Raw genomic sequence first — 26,635 nt, 5'->3', positions numbered from 1 at the left:
TTGTCTTTTCCCATGGACTAAGTTATGGACAAACAGGTTCATCACTCCCAAATCTGTATCTCTATTACGAGTGCCCGATCTCTAACTTCCAGCTGGGCATCTCCACCTGAATGTCTTATGAGCATTTGAAGCCCTGTATATCCCAAACCTAATGTGTTTTTCCCTCTGAAACATATATTGCCCCTGCATTTCTTTTACAATGTTACAAACACTTCCTTAGTGATCAATGGCAGAATCCTTTTAAGCTCATCATTTTCCCTTTCTGTCCACATCTAATTTGCTTTTCCGTTTAACACAAATTACTGAGAAACTGCTGTGTACTAGCCTCTGGGCTACACAGGCTGTGAGAGAAAGATTGATCAGTGCATTAGCCACCTACTCAATTACCAAAAACTTGCGAGGGGGGAAAGGAGGTTGCAGAAAGGTTTGAAAAGGCCTGGAAAATTTTAAACCACATTTCTCTTCTGAGTATTATTAAGGAATTTATTGAAATGGATGATCATCATAAAGATATTTAGAAACAATTTTTCTGATTTTTTGTTACAAATAAAAGAATTACAAATTCCTGAGTACCTATAACTACCTATAACCATGTCTCCACCCTCCACTCATCTACTCTTATGTCTACTAAGTATCTCAAAGTTAACATGTCAAACATAACTCTCTATTCCCCTTGCCACCCACCTCCCCCAAAAAAACCTTGTTCCTTTTCCCTTCTCCTGTATCTTAGTGAATGACACCACTATGTTCCAAACTTCTCAGGCAAAAACTTAGCCATAGTCTTATTTATTTATTTATTTATTTATTTATTTATTTATTTATTTAGACAGCGCATGCATGCACGTGTACATGCATGAGATTGGCAAGGAAGAGTGTACTCCTTGCCTCATAGGTACAATGTGGTTGCTGTCACACTATTCTTCATATTTGCATTCTAGTCAGGAAAAAAGGGGGCAAGGAGAGAAGCTGTGTCTGTCTTTTTGTTAGGAAAGTAAAGCTTTCCCCCAATTTCCTCTTATGTTTCATTATCCAGAAACAGACTTCTCTGTAAGTCTCATTGCTTCCAAGTAGGTTAATGAGCAATTCTGGCAATAAGAGATATGGGGAAAGCTCTTATCTAACTTTAAAACCCCAATACTGGGAAGAGGCAGGGGAGGAAGCAATTGCCTCCTGGGTGAGCCAAATAATCTCTACCACACTGGCCTTCAGTCTGTTCCATAAACATACCAAACTAAGTCCTCCATTAAGGCCTTTAAATGAGCCAATCCCACTGCTAAGAATGTTTCTCCCTCATAATTTTTCACAACTTCTCCATTTTTGTCATCCAGATCTCACTCCAAGTATCATTGACACCCTTTCTGATGACCTTGTCTGAAACTGTCCCCCAAAACCTGTTCTTCTCTATGCCATTGCACTATTATATATTTTTAAAACACTTAGAATAAGAAGCATGGCAGAATAGAAGAGTAACTTCTCCATCTTTGGAGGGCGGAGAAGTAGAGAAAGGAAATCACACATTAGCTGAAAAGCAAAAATCAGAAAAAAAATAGAGAAGTTGGCTTCTCCTTTATCGAATATCCATACTGCCCATGTTCTTTAGCCTCCCCATCACCCCCTGGTTTTATCCAATTTCCCTTCCAGAGTTAGAAACAACTGGCTATTCTAGGGGTGTTGAGCAGATGACATAGAGATCACTTGGAAAGGTGGTGCTGTGGACTGACCCACTGCCAGGGAGTAATTGTTTCAAAAGGATAGCTTGCTTCTGGCATTCTATGCTACAGTTGAGACTCTTGACTTTTCAGCCTCCAAAGCCTAAATGTTTGCCATGATTAGAAGAAATCTGGCATTTTCAATGCTCATATGTCCAAAAGCTGGAAAACTAGAAAATGCTAAGAGTGTCAAATTGGTGTCCACTTTGGAATATTTGGCCCAGGAAAATGTATATTCTCATGCTGCAGGAAGTTGGTTTGCAAAATGAAGCCTGAATTGAAGCCAAAAAGCAAGCACCATTTGCCAGAGTGTAGATGAAATATGATCGTTTGCTGCACAAAGTTTCTTTTTAAAAGTTATTTGCAGCTGCCATGACACATCTTTAAAGTTGTAATATGTAGAACTGTTGGAATTCCAACGGAGGGAAACAAATCTCAATTGTTTACATTTAAACATGATGTAGTAAGATACTAAGGAATAAATGTAAACATTATAGATTGGACAAAGCATTGTAAGTGAAACGTGCCTCAAATCAAAGCATAGATTTAAATGGTCCAAAGAAAAGCAGAAATTCTCATTTTCATATAAAAGCTGCATCACTATTATTCTACTGAGCAAACTTTCCTGTGGTATGTTGAGAGAAAATACAATGTTTTAGAAGCCTTTAAGTCAAAGTAATATGATGACGACACTCCATTGCTTGTAAAAGCAAGAATTCTTAACAGATAATAATACCCTTAATTCCATTTTGTTTCCTTTGAAGAAAGGAACATAACCATAGAAACTCGTTATGTGAAATTTACTGGTTAAAAAAAACACAAAATGTTTGACTTAAAAAGTTAAAAACTATATGTAACCAATAGATATAAAAAATTAAGTGTTACCTATAAAAACTATATGTAACCAATAACTGTTAAAATAGATTAAAATCTGGCAAGCAGCTAGAAAACAGAGGGTGTTTGCAGAAGTGAAGAGAGGAAAGAAAGGAAAAAATAAAGACAGATAGACAGACAGACAGACAGAAAGAAAGAAAGGAAGGAAGTGAAATGCAGAAGACAATGGGAGAGGTTTTTAATTTTACTTTTCAGTCTGTTCTATTGAAGAATAAGTTCAAGAAAGTGCCAAGATACAGTTTTCAATGTCAAATTTCCTATTCTCTGGAGACATCAGTAGGAATTTAAGGTATAAAGCATAGAGGAATAAAGTTTGGGAGGAAATAGTTTATTCTAATAAAAATATGTTTGTGTTCCTCATTGAATTCACACTCTTATTTGGAGAGAGGGCAGTTAATGGATGAAACATCTTTTCAATTCTCCATTCCTTATCTAGTTACCACCCACACTAACCTTTCCACTTATTTGTTACTCTTTTCAGGAGATGCTGTTAATTGGGGAAATACAAGCTTTTAGTGAGAATATACCCACTGGCCTTGTCTCATTTGCCTTTGTGCCGACTTCAGATCACACTTCACCTTAAAACGCAAAAGGCAAAACACTTAACCTCTATCTGCAGTAAGACTTTCTGGGTTCAAAACTGGCTCTCTCACTTATTCAACTTGTAACTTTAGACAAGTCATTTAATATTTCTTGCTGCAGTTTCCCTACCTGTACAACAGAGGTAATAACAGTTAACACCAACCATAAGGGTATGGATAAGGGTTAAGTAAGATCAAAACCGTGTAGTGCTTAGAATGGACCTGGACTTTAGTAAGTCCTCATTAAGTCATGGATATTACTATGATTACCTTGTGCCACAAGTAACTAGCTGAGGAACAAACATGAGTAAACAAGCAACCATTAATTAATATTAATGAATTAGCTTCCCTTATACCTAGATAAACAAAGCACAACATTATCCTACTTTATCCTATCCTAATTCTAGTCTATGTTGTACTAAGACATTTAGCCCTTACCAAATGGTCCATACAATAGACCAAAAATAAAGTCCTTACATTTGCCAGCCTCCTTTGCAGTTAATTTGGAGCATATAGCTAATATGTGGCTGATGCATAGGAGAAAGTGATAGATACTTCTACCCATAAAAGCTCTAGCTCTTTCTTCCTCAGCCAAAGCACCCTTAGAGGGCATGTGCTCCTGATGGTGTAGTTTTCAGATGAAGGACAGCATCCCAATATGCATCACACTTTTCATGAATGAGACATAAGACTTTATATATTAAACCACTGAAAATATATAGTTTGTTTGTTACCATAATATTGCCTAGCATAATCCTCATTACCATAGTGGTCAAAATGGTGCATAGATTCCTAGTAAAGGAATTAGAAACAAAACAAACAATACAACATTATTCCAACCTCTTAATAATATCCAGGGAAGTCTATTATCTCAATTAAAGAAGATTCAAACCTCCTTCTCTTAATTTCCCTGACTGGCACACTGTGACCAATTCTGGTCCATAGTATTTTTATTTTCTTTCCAACTTGGCATTCTTTATTTCAAATCTAAGGAGCATATTTAGCATGGCCTTAACTCTCTGGGCTGTTTTCTGGAGCTAAATATCTAAACGTAAATACCACTAGTGGATTTCTGCTAATTCCTTCATTGGAGAATACAGAACACAAAGCATCCATTTGGCATAGTGGCTATAGTTCAGGTGGAAACGGTGATGCTAAAAGATGGTTCCTGCATTCCTCCGGAACCATTTCCTCCCACTTACGGTTGCCTCACTGGGTGACGTTTATCTCTGTACTTCTTCCTTGTGTAACCATTAGGCAAGATACCATCCTATTATGTCATACGTTTATTTGAGTTACTAGTGGATTTATTTTTAGTGAAAAGATGGATGTACTGTGATTAAGCTAAATTGTTAACTTCATTTGACAAGTTCTATAAGGATGTCTTGCTCTTTGAGTTATAAAAAGCCATGATAAAATACAAATACAAAGTTATCTCAAAAAGGCCAAAGATTTCCCCTGCCATACCCAAGAGGCAGAGCACATATTTAAAAACAAAACAAAAATGTGGGCTGGAAAATGAGAAGTCAAGGACTAATGCTATAATGATGACATGAAGGTTGATTTGTATGTTCTGAGGTTTTTAAGGGCAGACATTGATAGATCAGAGATTTGCCTTAGGGACTACAATGGTCCTATAATCTAAAGTGCAGGAACTCTTTTAGGGGAAGGACAAATATAAAAGGAATTAACTTGAAAGACTCATTGGATAAGGTGATTTTAGTGTTCAAGAGAAAATTTTTGAGAAAGAGTCTCTGGTGCCAGGTTTATTTTTATGACACTAGTCAATGAAAAACTTAAAAGCCATTATTTGTAAAGTTATGTGTATACTAAGTAGGATCCAGGCATCCAAGAGCCCTGGCTTTGGTATTTCAGTGAAAGGCCCAGGGTACAGTCATCATTATTCATGTAAAATTGTGAATTTTATAAACAGAAATAAAAAGAAAGGACAAAATATACTTTAAAAGAATATGGCATTTTGAATGATAGAAACACTGTACTTTGCTGTTCTAAGTATTCATCTTGCTTAATTGAAGTAGGAAAACACATCACTAGAGACTTTTTAGAGTCTTTTTCTACCTGAACAAAACTAATCTTTTAAAAATGTATAAAAAGAATTGCTTGTTTACTTCTCTGTTTTTAGTTGAATTTGTTTTGGTGAAATACTAAGAAATATATTAGCAAAATGAAGGGGGAGGACTTGGATGATCATGAAGATAATTTTGTCTTTATAATAACTGTTTTCACCTAAAATATTAAAACTATCTGGTCCATAAGATTTTTACAATACTTTGTAAAATGAATTGTAGAGCTAAGTTCAGCTGTTACCTAGACAAGAGATATCTGTGTGGTGAGCTACCACAAAACCTAGGATAAAGGAATTTTTGTTGCTAGTATAAATTATCTAGTTTTCCTGCTGACATAGCTTTTTTTTATTTTACCTCTGAGGATGTAAGTTATAGGAAATTATAGCACTTTAGGGATATTCTAAGCACTGCGACTTTTTCATGAGGCATACTTTACTCATAAGTTTTCTCTGTTTAGGAATTTCTTATTCTTGGTAATCCCCCAGAAGCACTATAGTATAGGACAGCCTATACTACAAGGACATCCTTTGCAAAATCAGTAATTCATTTCACATTTGATTTGTCGTCTCCATGTGGATCTGGAGAAGAAAATTATCCTGGAGCTTCCTTGAGCACTGTGATGGTTAATTTCATGTGTCAAATCATCTGGGTCATGGATTACACAGATATTTGGTCCAATGTTATTCTGCACATTTCTGTGAGGGTGTTTTTGGATGAAATTAACACTTAAATTGGTGGATTTTGCTTAAAGCAGATTGCCCTCCATAATGTGTGTGCACCTTATCTAGTCAGTTGAAGGCCTGAATAGAACATAAAGACTGTTCTTCCCTGAGCAAGAGAGAATTCTATAGCATCTTCCCTCAGATTGGAACTGCAGCCTTGGCTATCCTGGGTCTACAGCCTTCAACCTACAGATTCTGGACTTGCCAGGCTTCATAATCATAAGGCCAAATCTTTATAATAAATTCACACACACACACACACACACACACACACACTCTACTGGTTCTGTTTCTCTGGGAAATCCCAACTAATACAGGATTGAGTACATATCTGCAGAAAGATTAACCTGATCTACCTCCTGAGAGGAATATATTAATAGGACAATTTAGATAAGTATGAATCATGCCCAGCAGTCTCTCAGTGACATTATTATATTTTTATAAGAAAAACAAGACAGCCAAATCCATCTGTGATTTGAAAAATGTCATGAGGTCCTTCCACAAGGTGCCTTGGATTATGCTTTCTTCTAGCTATGGGGAATATTTCTTTGTTTTGTTTCTAACCAAACTACTGAGGAGAAAGATAAAGAAAGAAGTTTCTATTCCCAATATCTGATGGACCATCAGACTATAAACTCCTAGAAGATCAATCTAACTCTGTTTAGGACTCTTGGAAATGGCCCTCATCCACAATTACATGAGAGCAGATCCTTACTAGATGCTCCTGAGGAGTAAACAAAACAAAACAAAACCAAACAAAAATTTTAAAAAAACAAAAAACAAATCAACTAAAAGTTCATCTTCACAGCATGCACTTTTCCTTCTATGCATCTCTTTAATAATGAAAAGAAAAGGTGGAAGATATAGGAGACAAGTTAGAAGTCCAGGCTCTATAGAATTAGTTGAATGAACAATGTAAAAATATTAGAGAATCATAGAACTTAGGCACATGTTATCTTGAAAGTCTCAGAATGGCAATCAAAGGAATATTCCAAAGCTAGGACTTGAACAAATAAAAATCTTTAGGAAATAAAACAGAATGAATGGAGTGGCTGAACATGCCAGAAATGGAAGAAAAATCCTAGAGTTAAGAGATATATTTTTTCCACTCAACAGACATTTATTAAACACAGACTGTGTCAAGTGCTATGTTATTTTCTAAAGTACAATAGTTTTGAACTTGGATCAAGAGGCATAATGCTAGGCAAACATAGATGTAATTTTTCTCCTCATTTGCTACCAAAAAATTCTCCAGTCACCACTAGTACTGCATTTCAACTTTTAAATGCACATACTTTACCCAAACTCTCATAAGTAAGAATGAGTGATAGGTGTTTTAAAAGTATTTCTCTCATCTGAAATTTTGTTTTTAAAGGAAGAATAACTTAAGCCAAAGAGAATAGTAGAAAAGAATAATAAGGTTACAGGAAGGAAAAAGGAGATGGAGAAATGGGAGACAGAGAAAGAACAAGATGGGGTAGAGAAAGATTATGGGGAAATATTCAGACCTTCTCATTCTCCTTAAACACACTCAGTACTATTGCCAAAGGCCAAGAGTCACAGGGACAGGCATCCCAGACTCACTATCAATGATTTATCTAAGAATGTTTATGTTTAATTTTTTTTAAATTGTGTGTGTGTGTGTGTGTGTGTGTGTGTGTGTACATGTGTGTGTCTATAACAACTATATTCTGATTTTCTTTGCAAGGGCTAAGATTTATGTTTGCTTGAAGACATCTAAATCAAAACAATAATAGGACAATAATGAAATTCAAGTTACTTTGAAATTTAGTTTTCTCCTAGAGAATTCTTACATCAAGGACAAAATCAAAACACAATGGGAAATATTTAGAAAATGGCAACAATAACGAACAAAAGACTGTTAGCACCTAACAATAATGGCTAATATTTTCCCAATTAACCCACGTATCTAAGAAGCTCATGAATAACAAGCATAATGAAAAAATAAAACACATCCCCCCACACACACACACACCAGAAAACATCACGATCAAATTGTTGAAAAGTATTAATAGATGCTAAATACAAAAGGAAATAAGACACATTATGTACAGTATAACAAAATTAAAAATGACAGCATACTTCTCATAAATAATGTAACCCATAAAAAAATATTAGGAAGAAAAATGCCAACCTAGAATTCTATACCTAGCAAATACCTTTCTAAATAAAAGGTAAAATAAATAATTTTTGAGGCATAAAAAATCTAAGGATTCACCACCTGCAGATCTGCACTATAAGAAATGTCAATGAATTTCTTTAAGTGAAAGGAGATTATAACAGATGATAACTTTGAATTTACACAAAGGGAAGAAGAGTGACAGAAGTGATAAAATATATGAGTAAATACAAAAGCCATTTTTCTCATGTTTAATCTCTTTAAAATACAAGTAACTAATGCAAAAGTAATAAAAGTATTGTGGGTTTTAAAATGCATACAAATAAAAAATAAGATAAAATAGCACACTAGAAGGGGGGGAATAGAAGTAAACTGTTGGAAAGTTCTTATGCTACATATATGAAATTGCATAATACTGTTTGAAGATAGACTGTAATAAATTAAAGATTTATATTGTAAATCCTATATCAATCACTGAAAAACAAGCAAAAAGTTGTAGCTAATAAGCCAAATGTGAAGATAAAACTTAATGATAAAAGGAACTCAATCATTCTAAAAGAATTGGAAAAAAGAATAAAGAAACAAATATCTGATATAATAAATAGAAAACAAACAGCAGGATGGCATATTTAAACTTCACCACATCAAAAATTGCATTAAATATAATTTATCTGAACATGTTCATTAAAAGACCAAAAAAATTCATTTCAAAATGAAAAATGACCCAATTCAATAAAAATGCATAGTAATGCTGTCTATATATAACAATAGAACTTTAGAATAAATGAAGAAAAAAACTAAAAGTAGACAACTCCACAATTATAATTGCAAATTTCAACACTATTGTCTAGTAATTGGCAGAAAGAATAGACAGCAAATTGGCAAATCATAGAGAAAACTTGAACATCACTATCAAACAACTTGATCTCATCGATATTTACAAAACATGGCATCCAAAGATAAGTGTAATGTCATTAATTTCACAGAGCAAACAACATAGTCCTTAATCTAAGGCATAAAATGAGTTTTTAAGTAATTTTCAAAAGGTTGAAATCAGATAACATCAGCAAGAGAAAAGAATAGGAAGCACCAGACAATTCCCCCTCCACAGAGATACCAACTCAACATCAGTACAGAGAATAATTCCCTTAATGAGAAATCCAAAAGCTAGTTAAGATCTCCTGCATTCCAGAGAGACCAGCCACATCAAAACTGCTAGAAAAATGTGTGTCACTCACTCACCAGAGCTCTCACATCAGCACAGCATGGTGATTGAGGGGAAACTCCCAAGTCCTGGCTTCTCTCTGGGGAAAGAAAGAGAAGACTGAAACATGCATTTAATGTGTAGACTTTTTAGGAGGCTACCTGAGGGACTAGTATTTGCTTTGCCCGAATCTAAGTACTGACAAAAACGGGTGCCCAGTCAGGGGCTACTGAGAAAAAAAAAAAAAAAGTGACAGTTTGTAGTACTAGAACATACTTCCTTGCTATAGTCCTTATCCAAGGCTCAGTGTGGAATGAGAGGGAAAAAACTCCCGACTCCTGGATTCTCCCTGGGGAGGAAAAGAGTTGAAGCATCCATCCAATATTCCAGCTTAGGGTGGGAATCTGACCCAAGAAACTGGTTTCTCTCTCACTAGTCCCAGAGAACTAAACTGGTATAAACACCTGGGGGCCACTAGGTGGCTTACTGCTGCTCCAAGGACCACATGATACAGCGACCGCAAATACAATCTAGCTGTCTTACTCTCAGAGCAAAAAGGGGAAGAGTAGAGTGTTTGTCCCATATTCCGGCTTTTAGGGGTGCTGCCTGAGGGATTGGTTTCTAATTTTTCAAACTCAGACTGTTGACAGGACCCAGTGTACTCCAGATAACTGAGGGCTCTGGAGAACAAAAATCAGCTGGGCAATGTACAGCAGTTCTAGAGAGGCTGCAGGATTACAAACAGGTAACAGAGAGAGTAAGGGTTTCTAAGCTTCAAGACAAAGAAGCTGGTAAAACCTCTTTAATTGGGAATTTACCCACACAAGTCTGGAGAGGATATATCCACAGAAAAAGCTTTCAGAAGTCCCCAGAATCCCTACTGGGGCTGATTGGTAAAGATCCTTCCCTGTACTAAGACAGTCTATACAGATTGGAAGAGGTGGTTTATCCCAATACAAAGTAATAAAGCATGCAAAGTAAGAGTAAAACATGGCCCAAACAAAGGAAATAATATATCTCTAGAAACTGACCCTAAAGAATCAGAGATATAGGAATTATATGGAAAAGAATTAAAAATATCTGTCTTAAAGATGCTCAATGAGCTCAGCAAAACAAGGCATGAATAAGATTGCAATGTTAATGAAGAGAAAATATTTTTTAAAAACAAGGAAATTTTATAAGTGATAATACAATATTTGACTTGAAAAAATTCAGTAGAGGAGTTCAACAACAGACTTGATCAAACAGAAGAAAGAATCAGTGAACTCAAAAACAGATCATTTTAAATTATCTATTCAGAGGAGCAAAAAGATAAAAGAATGAATAAAAGTTTAGACAGTCTAAGGGAATTATGGGACACCACCAGCCATATACTAATTATGGGAATTCTAGAAGGAGAAGACAGAGAAAGAAAGGTGAAGAAAACTTATTTGCAGAAATAGTGACCCAAAAAACTTCCTATATCTGGGGAAGAAAATGAGCATCTAGATCCAAGAAGACCAACTGATTCCAAAGAGGATTAATTCAAAGAAGGATACACTGAAACACATTGTAATCAAATTGTTAAAAGTCAAAAACAAAGACATAATTTTGAAAAGAGCAAGAGAAAAGCACCTTGTCATGTGTAAGGGAGCCTCCATAACACTATAAGCAGACTTTTTGACAGAAACCATGCAGGACAGAAGGTAGCGGGATGATATATTCAAAGTACTAAAACAAAAACTACCCACAAAGAACACTATATCTAGCAAAACTTCCTTTCAAATTTGAAGGAGAAATAAAGACTTTCTCAGAAAAACAGAAGCTGAGGGAGTCCTCACCACTAGATCTGCCTTTCTGGAAATGCTAAAGGGAGTCCTTCAAGTTGAAATGAAAGGAGCCTAGATAGCACCATGAAAATATATGAAAGTATAAAGCTTGCTGGTAAAGGCAAATAAAGAAACACATATGGAATACTGTAATACTATAATGGTAGTGAGTAAATCACTTTTTTTAATTAGAAAATTTTTTTAATGTTTATCTATTTTTGAGAGAGAGAGACAGAGTGCAAATGGGCAAGGGGCACAGAGAGAGGGAGACAGAGAATCTGAAGCAGGCTCCAGGCTCTGAACTGTCAGCACAGAGCCTGACATGAGGCTTGAACGCACAAACTGTGAGATAATGACCTGAGCCAAAGTTGGACGCGTAACCGACTGAGCCATTTAAGCACCCCTACAAGATTCACTCTAGATTTGAAAATACACATAGGCTGAGGGATGGAATAAGATAGTTCATGCAAATGGTCAACAAAAGGTGCAGGAGTGACCACACTTATAATAGACAAAATAATCTTTAAACTTAAAACTTTCACAGCAGACATAAAAGGACATTATATAATAGTAAAAGGGACAACTTAATAAAAATACATAACACCTGTAAACATATTAGAACCCAAATATATGAGGCAAAAATTGATAGAATTGGAGGTAGAAAGAGACAGCAACACAGTACCAGTAGGAGATTTCAATATCCTTTCAATAATAGAACAACTAGATATAAGATAAATAAGGAGTCAGAAGACTAGAATAACACTATAGGAAAAATGGACCCAATAGATACATATAGAATATTTCACTCCTTGGCAACAGAATTCACATTCTTCTCAAGTGCACTCAGAATATTTTCAAAGGTGTATTAGGTCACAAAACAAGTCAACAAATTTAAGAAGATTGAAATGGTAACATGTGGATTTTTTATTTCTGACCACATGGAATGGAACTAGAATCAAAGCAGAATTCACAAATAAGTGGATATGAAACAACACAATCTTGAGCAAATAATGAGTCAAAGAAAAAAATGAAAAGAGAAATTAAAAACAATTGAGACAAACAAAAACAAAAGTACAATATAGCAAGAGATGGGGTTCAGCAGCAGCATTACCAACAAGAGATTTATAGTGGCAAAAGCCCACATTTGAAAAAGAAGAAAGATCCCACATAAACAACCTAATTTATTCCTCAAGGAATTAGAAAAAGAAGAATGAATGAATCCTAAAAATTATCAAAAGGAAGAAAATAATAAATATGAGAGCATAAATAAATTAAAAATAGAAACAACGGAAAAAATCAATAAAACTTAGAGTCAGTTTTTTTGAAAAGGTAAACAAAATTGAGAAGCCCATATAGATTAAGAAAAAAAAAGAAGATTCAAATAAATAAAATCAGAATGAAAGAGGAGACATTACAACTATTGATGCCAAAGGTGGGGAAAAGGAAAAGGGATTTGTAAGAGACTATTGTGAGCAATTAAATGCCAAAAAAAAAAAAAAGGATAAATTTCTGGACATATAAAATGTATCGAGACTGAATCATGAAGAAACAGAAAAATCTGAGCAAACATATAACTAATAAGGAGATTGAATCACTAATAAAAATCCTCCTAACAAAGAAAAGCCCAGGACCCAATGGTTTTACTGCAGAATTCTAGAAAACATTTATTTAGAATTAACATCAAGCCCTTTCAAACACTTCCAAAATATAGGAGTGTTTCCAAACTCATTTTGTGAGGCCAGCATTATCCTAATACTAAAGCTAGACAAAGACATTATAAGAAAACTATAAACTAATATTCATGATGAATATAGATAGATACATGAATACTTACCAAAATATTAGCAAACTGAATTCAGTGGCACACTAAAAGGCTCATAAGCTACGATCAAGTGGGATTTATCCTGGGATGCCAGGATGAAAATTAATCAATGTGATACACCACATTACAAAAAAAATAAAACTTACATAATCATCTCAATAGATGCAGAGAAAGTATTTTACAAAATTCAACACCCTTTAATGATAAAAAAAAAAAAGTCAACAAACTAGGAATAGAAGGTAATTATCTCAACAAACTAAAGTCCACATATGTAAAGCCCACAGCTAACATCATACTCAATGGTGAAAAGGCAAATGCTTTCATCTAAGATCAGCAAAAAGATAAAGGTACCCACTCACCTCATATTCAACATAATACTGGAAGTCCTATAGAGAGCAATTAAGCAAGAAAAAGCCATTCAAATTGGAAAGAAATAAGCAAAATTATCTTTCTTCACAGATGATATAATATTCTTTAACGTTTATTTTTAAGACAGATACCAGGGGAGGGGCAGAAAGAGACGGAGAGAGAGGCTCTGAGGCCAGCTACCTGCTGACAGCAGAGACCAGGATATGGAGTTTGAACTCAAGAACCCTGATATCATGACCTCAGCTGGAGTCAAACACTTAACTGAGCCACCCAGGTGCATAATCTTGGTGAACCACCACCACCACCACCAACAGAAACCTCCTCCAAAACAAAAACAAAAACACCTTGTTAGAATAATCAAATTCAGCAATATTGCTAGATACAATCAACACTCAAAAATCAGTTATTTTTATATACACTAACAATGAACAACCTAACAAGGAAACCAAGAAAATGATACCCACTTACAATAGCATCAAAAAGAATAAAACACTTTTGAATAAACTTAACCAAAAAGGTGAAGTTTATTTCAGCACACTGAAAACTATAAATTATTGCTAAAAGAAATGAAAAACACAAGTAAGTGGAAAGACATACTGTACTCATGAATTAAAGGACTTAAAATTATTAAAAGGTTCATGCTAGCCAAAGTGGATTCAATGCAATCTCTACCAAATGGTAATTCTTTTTTGCAGAAATAGAAAAACCATCTGAAATCTGAAAAATTCATATGGAAGCACAAAGTTTCCAGGCCAAACAATCTTGAAAAAAAAAGGACCAAACAATCTTGATAAAAAACAAAACTGGAGGCCTCACAATTTCTCATTTAAAAACATTACAAACCTGCAGTAATCAAAACAAGAGATTTCTTTAGAGGGAGAAAGAGAGAATCTTAAGCAGACTCCACACTCAGTGTGGAGCCCAATGCAGGGCTCAATTCCACAACCCTGGGATAATGACCTGATCCAAAATCAAGAGTGGGACACTCAACCGACTGAACCACCCAGCTGCCTTGCATGATTCCATTTATACAAGGTGTTTACAGTAGTTAAACTCAAGGAATAGAAGGTAGAAAGGTAGTTGGCAGGGCCTGAATGGAAGGGGGATGTGGGAAATTTGCTATACAGTGGATGTAAAGTTTCAGTCATGTAAGATGAAAAAATTCTTGACATTGGCTCTACAGAAATGTGCATATAGTTTACAATGCTATAATATACACTTAATAATTTATTAATAAGTTAGATTTTATGTTATCTGTTTTTACTATAATAAAAAATATATTGCAATCACATAAAGTATGATCTTTGTCCACAATGAAATTAAACTAGAATTCAATAACATTAAGTTATCCTGAAAATCCCAAAATACATGGAACCAAAACAACATAATTTTTTTAAAAAAATGTTTAATATTTATATAGTTTTGAGAGGGAGGGAGAGAGACAGACTACAAGCAGGGGAGGGGCAGAGAGAGAAGGAGAGACAGAATCTGAAGCAGGCTCCTGGCTCTGAGCTGTCAGCACAGAGCCACCTGATGTGGAGCTCAAAATCATGGACTGGGAGATCGTGACCTAACCTGATGTTGGTAACATAACCAACTGAGCCACCCCGGCGCCCCAAACAACATACTTTTTAATACCCTATTTGTCAAAGAAAAAATTACAAGGGAAATTAGGAAGTATTTCAAACTGAAAGAAAATAAAAACACAAAGGTATTAGATCCGATCCCAATCAGTGGCTAGAAATCACAGCAACATATTGAATAGAGAAAATTTAATGCAAAGAATTATTAACTAGTAAGAGATGATTAACTATAAAATATGAGAACTGCCAATGCAGAAGCCATCTCCTATTTCTAAGCTGAGGGAGAATTCACAAGGGAAGAGCTTAAAATTGGAAAGAAATCCACCTCGCCTAATACTAATATAAGTTTAAGACTTTGTTGGAGAAAATGTAATGCTATAGGAAGCTGCAACCTGCCTGTGGCAAACAAATTTGCAAGAGATTGAATCGAAAGCTAGTCAGTAAGAAGAGCCAATGAATGTCAAAGAACCTCAACAGAGAATGCAAGTTGGCTAGAGCTATTCTATCAGGATAATCTGCATAAAGAAATAAAAGGAGCTGAATTAGTGCTGGCGGGCCAGAGCTGGGGCTAAGAAAGACCCTATATGACGGCCAAGAAATTTATTGTAGAGTATTATTGAGCCAGAGTTGATCCACGATCAGCAGACCAACAGAAGTTCACTGTAGTGATGGAGTACCTCATCTTCTCTGCAGAAAGCGTCCCCCATTGGGTGCTGGCAATATGGAGTTGTTCCACTAGAAATACCTCACATGAATGCTCGGAAATTCACTGATGTTTGACCATTGTCAGGCCTCCCTCATATTACTGGTTGTTATGGGAGAAAAAAAAATCATACCAGACTATTTCTTTTCTGTCTTTTAGTGTTCTACTCGAACCCACTATTGACAAAGCTAACAGTGTGCCAACTCATCAAAGGCAAAGTTTTACAGGGCTCATCTCCAGTTTCCCAAAGTAGAACAAAGAAGGGCAGCTATGAGATGAAAGGCAATAAATTAATAAACATCATAATATATCAAAATGTGTGGACTATAGCAAAAAGCAGAGTTTAAAAAGATATTTACAACCAAAAAAAGAGCATATATTAGAAAAGAGAGCAAGATTTTAAATCATAATGTAACATTCCATATTTAAAAAAGGAGAGCAAATTAGGGACTCTTGGGTGGCTCACTTGGTTAAGTGTCTGGCTCTGGCTCTTGACTTATGCTCAAGTCATGATGTCATGGCTTGTGGGTTCAAGCCCCACACCTGACTCTCTGCTATCAGCACAGAGCCAGATCTGTGTCCCTGCCCCTCTCCCACTTGCATTCTCTCTCAAAAATAAATAAACATTAAAATCAAGAGCAAATTAAACCAAAGAAAGGACACAAATAAAAATAAATATGGAAATCAATGAAATAGAAAATAGAGATAAAATGGGAAAATTGATGAACTCAAAAACTGGTTCTTTGAAAGGATCAATATAATTGATAAACTAGCTGCACTGAACACAAAAGAAAGAATATCAGGAATCAAAGAAAGAACAACACTGTATATCCTACAGAAATTAAAAAGATAATAGGAAAATATTATAAATACAGTCCTATATCTATAATGAAATATAATACATAGTTTAAAAAGTTTTCCACCAAGAAAACCTTAGGATTAAATGTTTTCATTGGTAAATATAAAAAAAAAAAAAACAAGTAGAAAATTGACACCAAGAATTCTACACTAATGTTCAGAAAATGGAATAGAAGGGAATATTTCCCAGGCCATTTATGAGGTAATCAGAACTTGAGATCAAAAAATAACAAATACATTACAAAAAAGAAAACCAAACCCGAATATCCCCCCTGAACATAGACACAACAATTGTTAATTTAAGAAAAGTAAATTAAGAAATACATAAAAAGGGTAACATATCACAATCAACTGGCTTTATCCTGGCTTTATCCCAGGAATGCAAGGCTAGTTTTACATGTGAAACTCAATCCATGTAACTATCTCATTGTTTATAAGAATAAAAAAGAAAAGAAAAGAAAAGAAAAAGCTAACAATACTTACTGAAGAAAAACTGAAAGCTTTCTCTTAGAGACCAGTACCCATTCATAATAAAAACTAACAAATTGAAAATTGAAAGAAACTTTGTCATTCTGAAAAGAACTACAAAAACCCTAATGTTGACCTTATATTGAATGGTCAAAGAGTAAAAAGACCATAAACAAGGCAAGACTGATGGTTCTCACCCATTCTTTTGAACACTGCACTGGTAGCTCTAGCCAGAGCCAAAGCCAAGAAAAAGAAACAAAAGACAAACAAAAGTAAAAATGTCTTTATCAGATGCCATAGTTGTTGAAAATGCTGAAAATCCTAAATTACCTACAAAAAGCTTACTAGAGTTAATATGTAAATTAGCAAGATCACACTATAAGAGCAGTAGTGAAAAACAAAACAAAGAAAACATATACACACTAACACTTCTCTCTTAAAAATCAAAATATTAACAAGAGCATAAAATATAAATTATGGATTAAATTGAAGCAAATATTTGCAACTTCTCTATACTGAAAATTATAAATAAATGCTGAGACAAATTAAAGAAAACTTAATAAATGGAGATATGTGCCATGTTTATTGAATAAAAAAATATTGTTCCCAGATTGATTCTCCCAAAGTGATCTCCACAAATTGATCAGTAGGCTTATTTGTTGAAATTGGCAATCCCAATCCAAATTTTAACACGTCTATTCATTGAAATTGACAATTTAATTCTAAATTTATGCAGAAATTCAAAGAATCTTGAACAGTTAAAAACAATTTTGACAAAGAAGAACAAATTTGGAAGATTTAAGCTATTTGATTTCAAGACCTACTTGTATAAAGATAAACATACAGACCCATGGGCCAGAATTGAAAGAAGAGACATAAACATATATATAACCAATTGGTTTTCAACAAAGATGTTAAGGTAATTCCAAGAGGAAAGGATAGCCTTTTCAACAAATGTTGCACAAACTATTGGATATTCATATGCAAAATAAACAATCAACCAACCAAACCTTCCTATCTCTTTCAATGTAGAAAAGTAAAATTCTAAATTCATGCTACATCTAAATAACAGAGCTAAAATTTTAAAACTTCTAGAATGAAACAGAAACCCTTGTGACCTTGAGTTAAAGAAAGATTTCTCAGAAATGAAAAGCATAAATCTTAAACAATGCTAAATTGGACTTCACCAAAAATTTTAAAAATTGCTCTTCAGAGAGATCATTTAAGAAATAAAAGTGCAGTTACATACTGATAGTATTTTCAAAATATGTATCTGATAAAGGACTTGCATATGGCATAATAAAGAATACTTGAAAATCTGTAATGCTAAAAAAATAAATTACAGTTTAAAAATGAGGAAATGTTTGGACAAATTCATAAAGGAGATATGCAAATGAAAAATACGCATACATAAAGACACTAAACATCAATAATGATTAAGCAAATGGAAATTTAAAACGAAATGACATACCTCTACACACCCACTAAAAGACTGACAATTTCAAGTGCTGAGGACGGTATAAAGCAACTGAAAATTACATGTATTGCTAGTGGAAATGCAAAATATACATCCACTTTAGAAAACAATATGACAATTTCTCATGTCCCAACTCCATGTCTCTACTCTCAGATTTACTTTATATATATATATACACACATATAGATACACATATCTATATACACATATATGTATATAGATATATATACATACATACATATATCCACAAAAACGATAGCAACAAAAAATCCTTGTATTGAATGTTCATAAAGGTTTATTCTTAATAAAGCCCCAAACTGGAAATAAGTAAAAATATCCACTGTATGGTAAATGGATACACATATTTTGTTATACCCATATGATAGATTATTATTCACAACTAAAAAAGGTTGAACTCCTGATAAATGAATCTCAAAAGCATTATGCTAAGTGAAAGAAACCCAGCACTAATAGTTTTATAGTGACATGCTACATGATCTGTATGATTCTATTTATATGAAATTTTTTAAAAATGACAAAATTGGAATAACAAAGGAGATGAGTACCTGCTAAAAGGCTAAGAGTTGAGGGTTTAGAGATTGACTAAGAGGCTGGGGAAAATTTGGGGGTGATGAAAATGTCTTAAATCTTGATGGTGGTGGTGGTTACACAATTGAATCTGTCAAAACTCATCAAATCATACTTTTAAAGTTGGTATACTTTTGTATGTACATTACATGTCAATAAAAGCTAATTAAGTTAAAAAGTGGGAGCAGCCCAAAGCCTCATCACCTCCCATTTATTTTTATATCCCCAAAAGGAGCCAAGTGAGAGGCATCCTCTTGATTCTTTTCTTCCTGAGTAATAAAGTTCTTGGTGTTCTGATGTTGGGGTTAAATGTTAAGGTGTCTCTGACACATTTAGATTACACATTCTACCTTCAAACTCCCATGGCTTTACAGAAACAAGAGGAGCTGTTAGGATACAAAGAGACACTCAATAGTTAATATGATTATTATTGTCTAGGGTAACGTTTCAAAATGAATGTTGCAAGGAAATGTTACAAACTTGTAGACTGAAATGATCATCATAAATAGAGTTTTAAAAAGGAATATCAGTTGTTTTCTTGTTGGCATACATAATTGTCAGTCATTGGTTTCCCTGAAAAAGAATTTGACATTCAAGTTATTTTCACTCTTTTTCACTGGGGATACTTGAAAATTTATTCTGTTGATTAACTGGGAAATCTAATCTCACTCAATATCTATCTACCAAGGCCTGGAATTGTTCATGCTAGAAAATCCTCCATATTACAGATATTTTTCCTGTCATGCTTATTAAGCACTGTATTTAATTTGTTTTTGTGTTTGTATAAGACTTCAAAACACATACTGGTATTCGAATTTTCTGTGATTTGAAAATAACCTGTAATTAAATCACATTTTGAGTTTAAAAAAATGATCAGCAAGACTACATAGGATAGGCTATATAGGATTCAGTTTCCTGAAAATTGTGTTAAAATAAAATCACACTTGGAATCATTTAAAAAAATAGAGTACGTCAGAATTTCTATTTCTGTCATTTTTCTAATACAAAAAGGGGAGTAATTCTAAGACTAACTGAAAATACACACTGAATGAAAATGCCTATGAAATTAGGTATTTCCAATTCAAATCTCTACTTGGATAATATGTTTTTTTATATTCACACACATTATAATATTGTAATTATATTGTGCCCAAGTTTGCATCTTCATGAAGAAAAATGATGAGTTATGAAGAGAAGTAAAACAGATCTTATTACTCCCTGGTTTGGTGTTTCAACGATCAACCTATCTCTTCCTCTTAAATGTCTGGCTGCATTTTGGTGTAGAAAATTTGGTATCAAGGGACTATATGAGGCTAAAGCTGTACACAGATGTTCACGTTTTAACTGTAGTTTTGTTCCCATACTCAGGGTCTTGTCCTCACTTTCCTACTTGCACACTAATTTGTTTAAGTCCTGCCTTTTGAGCAGTATTGTCTACATTCATTATATTTATATCCTCCTAACTGAGAAATCCTTTGTCATTGTCCTCAGCCCTGTTGCTGTACTTGCTTATAGCTTGGCCTGGCACCAGAAGTTCACTTAAGTAAGGGCACTCATTGTTTGAATGGACCACATCAGACCACAGAGAAAAGGAGCTCAGTGACCATCCACAACTGGCTCATCAGAGGCAGTGATGTGGAGCTGTACAAGAGAGAGAGAGAGAGAGAGAGAGAGAGAGAGAGAGAGAGGCAAACAGACAGGCAAGCAGAGAGAGACAGAAAGAGACAGAGAGAGAGAGAGACAGAGAGAGAAGGGTGAATTATTTTGTAGTAGAACAAAGCCAAATGGATTGATAGGGCTCAGGAGCCAGCAGGAAGTTATAGCTGAAGTACAAGCAAGTGATGTCTAAGATTGATGGTGGTGAATTGGGCGAAGCTGCCTGAAACAACAGTGATGTTTTCTTTATTTCTCTTGGGGGAGGTAACAGGGTCAAGACCTAAACATTGTATACGAACCATTTTGCCATTTTAAACAAATCAACACTCTCAAATCACATCCCTCCCAACCCCAAGGTTCATCTGCCCTGTGTAATCCTTTGGTTACAGAAAAGCACTTCAGAGCAAAAACGCAGACCAGTTGTGAAGATTTCTTTCACCAAGGCCCAGCCTCCGGGCTAAATGGGAGAGTTCTGCCAGCCATCAAACTTAACAGCCTTGAAACATATGCAACATTTCTCTAAGCAGATTGGTTCCTTAATATGGTAAAATGTGTGGCGCCCAAGGGGAAAGGCTAGTGACTTCATAGCCCAAAGCTCAGGGGGTCACAGCACTGTATTCCTGAAAAGCACTCATACTTTCCACTTTGATAAAACCAGAAGCAAATACCAGAGTCCGTAGGTTTTGACATCCATTGTTCATTCTCAGTGAACTTTTCCTCTTATATAGCAGAGCACAGTGGTCTAATTCATTACTTATTGGATTTTAAAAATATAAGCCATTTAATTTTTTTCTATAGTAATCAGTGGTTTCTAAAGATCCACAAGGATAAATAAACCTTGCAAGCTGGCAGGGTTTTTTTCTTTTCCTTTCTTTTCTTTTCTTTTCTTTTCTTTTCTTTTCTTTTCTTTTCTTTTCTTTTCTTTTCTTTTCTTTTCTTTTTTTTTTGTGGCATAACCACTGGTAGTTATAAACAGTAAACAAAACATAGTAACCATTTTAAGCACAAGAGATTGCTGTATCACAGGGGGCATAAATCATTAGCTTAATAATTTCAGCAGCAGTGTCTCCAAAGCAAAATTAAGCCAACAGTTCCCCCTGTGGCAATAATGAAGTACTGTAATGCTAAAAGGGGGGAAAAAGCAACCAAGAGAAGGCATGATTGTGCCTTGGAAATGATTGAAAATCATTCAGTAAATAACTGTAGAACTCTTGTCTCTCTGCTGATCTTTTGAGAAATGGGAGAGAGGCTGCCTCCAAACCCCATGTCTCCTCTTGTAGACAGTTTGACAAACACAAAGGCACTTTCATTAAAGCCCCCAATGGCTAGGATGTGCTGTAGGTAGGGCATGAATGCGATGACATATTACCATTGAGAAGATGACAAATTTCTCTCAGTCGTATAGGCAGTCATTATTCACAGATTTAGAGGGAGCCAAAAGAATGCAAGGCCCAGGACAGGGCAGAGATGACAAAGCTCGTCTCTCAGGGACTCTCAAACTACATGCCAATAATCTGAAAGAAAACACCTTCCAATTTTGAGCTGGGCGACTGGACCTAGCCACAGAGTAAAGCCATTCTGCCGATCCCTACCTCCCCCTGAATTTCCTGAAGTGCCAAAGTTCTTTTTTTTTTTAACCAACTAATGATCTGTTCATTTTGGAAAAGTACTTGACTATGGGACATTATCAAACAAGCGGGATCGAAGAAGGTCTCTGTGGTGTTAATACTATAGAAACTTCATTTTTCACCTTAATTTTTTCATTCATTTTATGAAATCAGTATAATCTTGTCATTATCCTTAGAAACAAAAGCTCTGATTGAAGACAGTTTTCTTTCCCTCGATAACACCATTTCTTTAAGGTAGCGTTTTACCCACTAATAACATTCTCTATGTTTTAAGAGCACCTATTACTGACACAATGATTCCTTAAGACTATATTTGGTTTAAAAATTAGACGATTCACTCAAGCAGAAGCTGTATTATTTGCAGAAAGTTAATAAGACTTTTTATTCATGGATTGAGCTGGTGATTTGTTTGACAATATAGGGGTATAGATTAAACTAGAGTATATGGGGTCACAGTCCTCTTTATAGGATAGACACACTGAAGCACTTTAGAAGTGGTCAGTAAATGTCTTTTTCTCCCCCTAAATTTTGTTATACTTTGTTTTCAACTATGACACTTTAGACAAAGTTGTCTTAAAGAATCCAAAGACATTTTTCAGATTTATTTATAGATATACTTTACTTTGGATGCATACACTCTCTTTTATTAACCTGAAATGAGAAAACTGGAAGGCTCTCTCTCTCTGCGCCTATAGAGAAAATATTTTTCTTTTTTTTTAAATATTTTTATTTATTTCTAGGAGAGAGGAAGAGGGAGAGAGACAGTGTGACCAGGGGAAGGTCAGAGAGAGAGGGAGTCACAGACTCTGAAACAGGCTCCAGGCTCTGAGCTGGCAGTCAGCACAGAGCCCGACACGGGGCTCGAACCCACGAACCGCCAGATCATGACCTAAGCGAAAGTCGGACGCTTAACTGATTAAGCCACCCAGGCGCCCCAGAAAAAATATTTTTCTAAGAGATAGTGATTTAGCACAATCACTATATCATATATGGTAAGTATAACATTGTAAGTATGGCATGGAAGTAATCTTGTGTACAAAGTAGTGAATAATACGTTTTGCTAATGGTCAAAAGGTCAAAGCCAGATCCTAGGTAAAATAGCGAAGGAAATGAGTTTGTCTATTGCTCCTTTCTCCCTTTTCCAGGCCCTCCCCTCTTCTTAGCCCCTCAGTGTTCCACCTGAACTCTTCAAGGACTCCACTGATTAATGCCACCATCCTGGCTTTAATTTGGTGGTTTCCAAAAGTTCCTCATACTTAAGGCTAATAATAGGATAAATACGAAAGGAAGGTTTCACACACCTAACTCCAGTAGCCAGAGGTAAACCCATCTGACACAAAGTGGAAGAAAATGCTAAGAAGGACCCTACCCAAAGTCAACTAATCCTAATGGATTGCTAAAACTCTACTCTTAATAGGCCACAAAGATCTCCCAACCTGAATAAGCATCAAAATTTACTAGCAGTATCCAGAGAATGAATACTGACACCCACTAGTAGTTTCCAAGGGGCTGAAAGGAAGAGATAACAGAGTGTGGCTGCTAATCATACAGTTTCTTTTGGGGGTAATGAAAATGATCCAGAATTAATTGGGAGTGATAGGTTGCATACCCTTGTGCATATGCTTTTAAAAAAATAGTGAAATTTATACCTTTAAAAGATGAAATTTATGGTGGGTGAATTGTATCTTAATTTTTTTATGTAATAAACAAAAAGTATTAGTTGCCATTTCTGTTTCAACCTACCTCAACCAAAGCTAGTAATTCTCCTTTCCTCTCACTCTGATTCAGTGCAAATTAGGGTCTTAATGAGATGATATCTTTATTTCCTGCTGTGTCTAGAAATGCCTCAGATACCTAAAAAGTCAAATTGGCCATAGGATCCTAGAAAGAGGTTATAGAAAACAATCTGAATGGTATGTACCAATGTACTCAACCACCTATTCCTAATTTGGGGGACCACGTTTCTGGGAAAACACCCCAACAATCTCACTTCTCTTACTCTCCTCGATATTTCTTCAGAAGATTTATAAAAATGAGACAAATCATGTACCCATTTTTTGTTTGTTGCTTGTAGCCTATCTTCTCCTCTAGAATGTGAGTCCCATAAACAGAAGCTGGTTTTGGTCACTGCTGTATCCTGACCACCTGGCACAGAGCCAGGCAGGCGCTGAAGAAATATTTATTGAGGGAGAAAATTGGAGTAAGTTTTTTTTTTTTTCTCATCAGATGATGAGGAAGAAGAAAAATGGTAGAGGCATCCAATACTCAAAGTCAAGAACATTGAGTCCTTCCTTAAGCCTACACCTTCCCTTTCTCGTGGTGATGTGCCCATATCCCTGTGGACTTCACCACTGAGCTCTTAGGCATCCCGGGACCCTAAGGCTCCAAATGTCAGTATCTTTGTCTTCCTCTTCTGCTTTCTGTGACTGCTTCCCTCAAAGATAATCCTCAAGTGTTTCTGAACCTAATCTAAAAACCTAACCCCTACTCCCAATTGAACTATTTGCTTGATAGCTTGTCTTGGGAATCTAAGGTCTGACCTGGAAATAAATTCTGACTGCTACTGTTCTTGTGGTCAAACCAAAAGGCCAAAGGTCTTTCCCCTTTCTACTACTGTGCATTCAAAAGTCATATTTTGGCCAAGTAAAACATTCTATTATGAAATATGAGGGGTATGTAAGTCATAGCCTTTGGCCTTAGGAAGAAGCTAAACTTGTCACAGAGATCCTCTCAAAATAAAACAAAACTAAACAAAAACAAAACAAACAAAAAAAGCCCTCTTTGGCTTCATTTTAATGGTACACTTGTTTTGCCCTAAGTTTTATCTTAGAATTTATTTTTAAATGTCACATTGTACAGGCCTATGTTGAAATTATTCCAGATCATAGACTTCATTTATAGCTGCCTTTTTATACTTCTGCTGCCATGACATATTAGGTAGAACTCTGTCTTTCAGAAAGTAGGATTAAAAGTAAACAACATACATTTGTTTTAAAAAATTAACTATTCAATCTTTTCTAACATACAATTCTCTCACTAGAGTCTAACCAGTCAAAGCCCCTGACATTGCTCTCAAGGCCACTAAGAAAAGGGTGGGAACTGCTTGCACCTTTCCACCAGCTCCTTATAGGCTGACTATTCAGAGCTGTCTTATGACTTATTCCTAGTTCAAACTCCATTTCAGTATGATTTCAACTGAATAGAAATATTGGAGGGGAGTGTGGGAAGATTGATATTTGCCTTCACCGCCCCTCCTCCCCCCATGATGGCCCTGATGACAACACACATCTGGATGTTTTGAATCATCCCAATGATTGATTTGCTTTTTCCACTCTTCACCTCAACTTTTGGCATTGCCTAGACAGAGCTATCTCACTTTGGGCTTTAGTCCCCAACTTGCTTCCAGCTGCATGCTACTACACTCTGTTTCACCTTTCTTCTTGGCTACATTCAGCCCGGCCTCAGTATGCTTTTTCCCCATATGTCATCCCAGCCCAACTGAGCACCAAACCTTACTCAGCTCCCTGTCCAATACACACTTCTTCCATGAATCCTGCTCAAGGATTCACAGTCACAAGTCACTGTGTGTCTAATTACTCCTTTAGAGCTTTACAGGAGATAGCAATGGGTAAAACTGGTATGAGTAGAGATGCCAGTCCCCAATCCAGCAACCAACAAGCATTTATTGAGTACTTCCTTTATGTTTAGCATGCAGCCAGGTCCTGAGCATCTAAATTATGGAAATTCACTCTGTAATCTTGCCTCCTCCCAGTGTTAGCCATATGCAACAATCCCACTTCCGTTAACCAATGCTGACTTGAATGTCTATTTCTTCAAAGGCTACTATGAAGATGGATTAGGGGTTACCAGGATAAAGAGCATGTATCCCCTTCCTTCAGACCAGTTTCACGATTCATATAAATGAGATTCTAAATTATGAAAAATGAAATTGTGGGATTTAGGAAATGTTTATACCAATTTTGACCAGAGGAGACATTCCAATTTATTTAATTTTTGCAAAATTGAATAATTTGAAAACTCAGTTAATTGCAATCTGTGTTTATGCTGTCACCATCACCTACAACACCAGTGAAAAGAAACACAAACCCTCCTTTGTCACTATTATGAGAACCACTCTTGATTCCTTACATCGGAATTTCTAGAAGTGAATTTTGGTTCCATAATTGAAGCAAGCACTGTTATTATCATTTCAAATCTCATTTTCTGTATCTTTTCACAATGCTGTCCAAGTTCATTACATGGTGCTGCTAAAGCTAATGCTTAAAATAAACCCAAAATCAATAACTCAGAGTAGAAGTAAGATAGGATAAAGCACTG

General features: G+C 35.4%; 1 long non-coding RNA gene across 1 annotated transcript in view; it reads right to left on the bottom strand.

The window, feature by feature from the left end:
- Nucleotides 1–224: 224 nt before the first annotated feature.
- The window catches only part of LOC120244207, a 100,647-nt gene continuing 74,236 nt past the window's right edge, over nucleotides 225–26,635 (bottom strand). Inside the window, exons 2-3 of the long non-coding RNA XR_005531496.1 lie at nucleotides 9,376–9,437; nucleotides 225–341 (exon numbers count right to left, since the gene is read on the bottom strand). This is a non-coding gene — a long non-coding RNA (uncharacterized LOC120244207). The remainder of the gene's footprint in view (nucleotides 342–9,375; nucleotides 9,438–26,635) is intronic.

The sequence above is a fragment of the Hyaena hyaena genome, unplaced genomic scaffold, assembly GCF_003009895.1.
Source record: "Hyaena hyaena isolate Hyena2069 unplaced genomic scaffold, ASM300989v1 scaffold_374, whole genome shotgun sequence".
NCBI classification, from domain to species: Eukaryota; Metazoa; Chordata; class Mammalia; order Carnivora; family Hyaenidae; genus Hyaena; species Hyaena hyaena.
The sequence above is the reverse complement of the archived record's forward strand: the minus strand, read 5'-3'. Positions and strand labels throughout refer to the sequence as shown.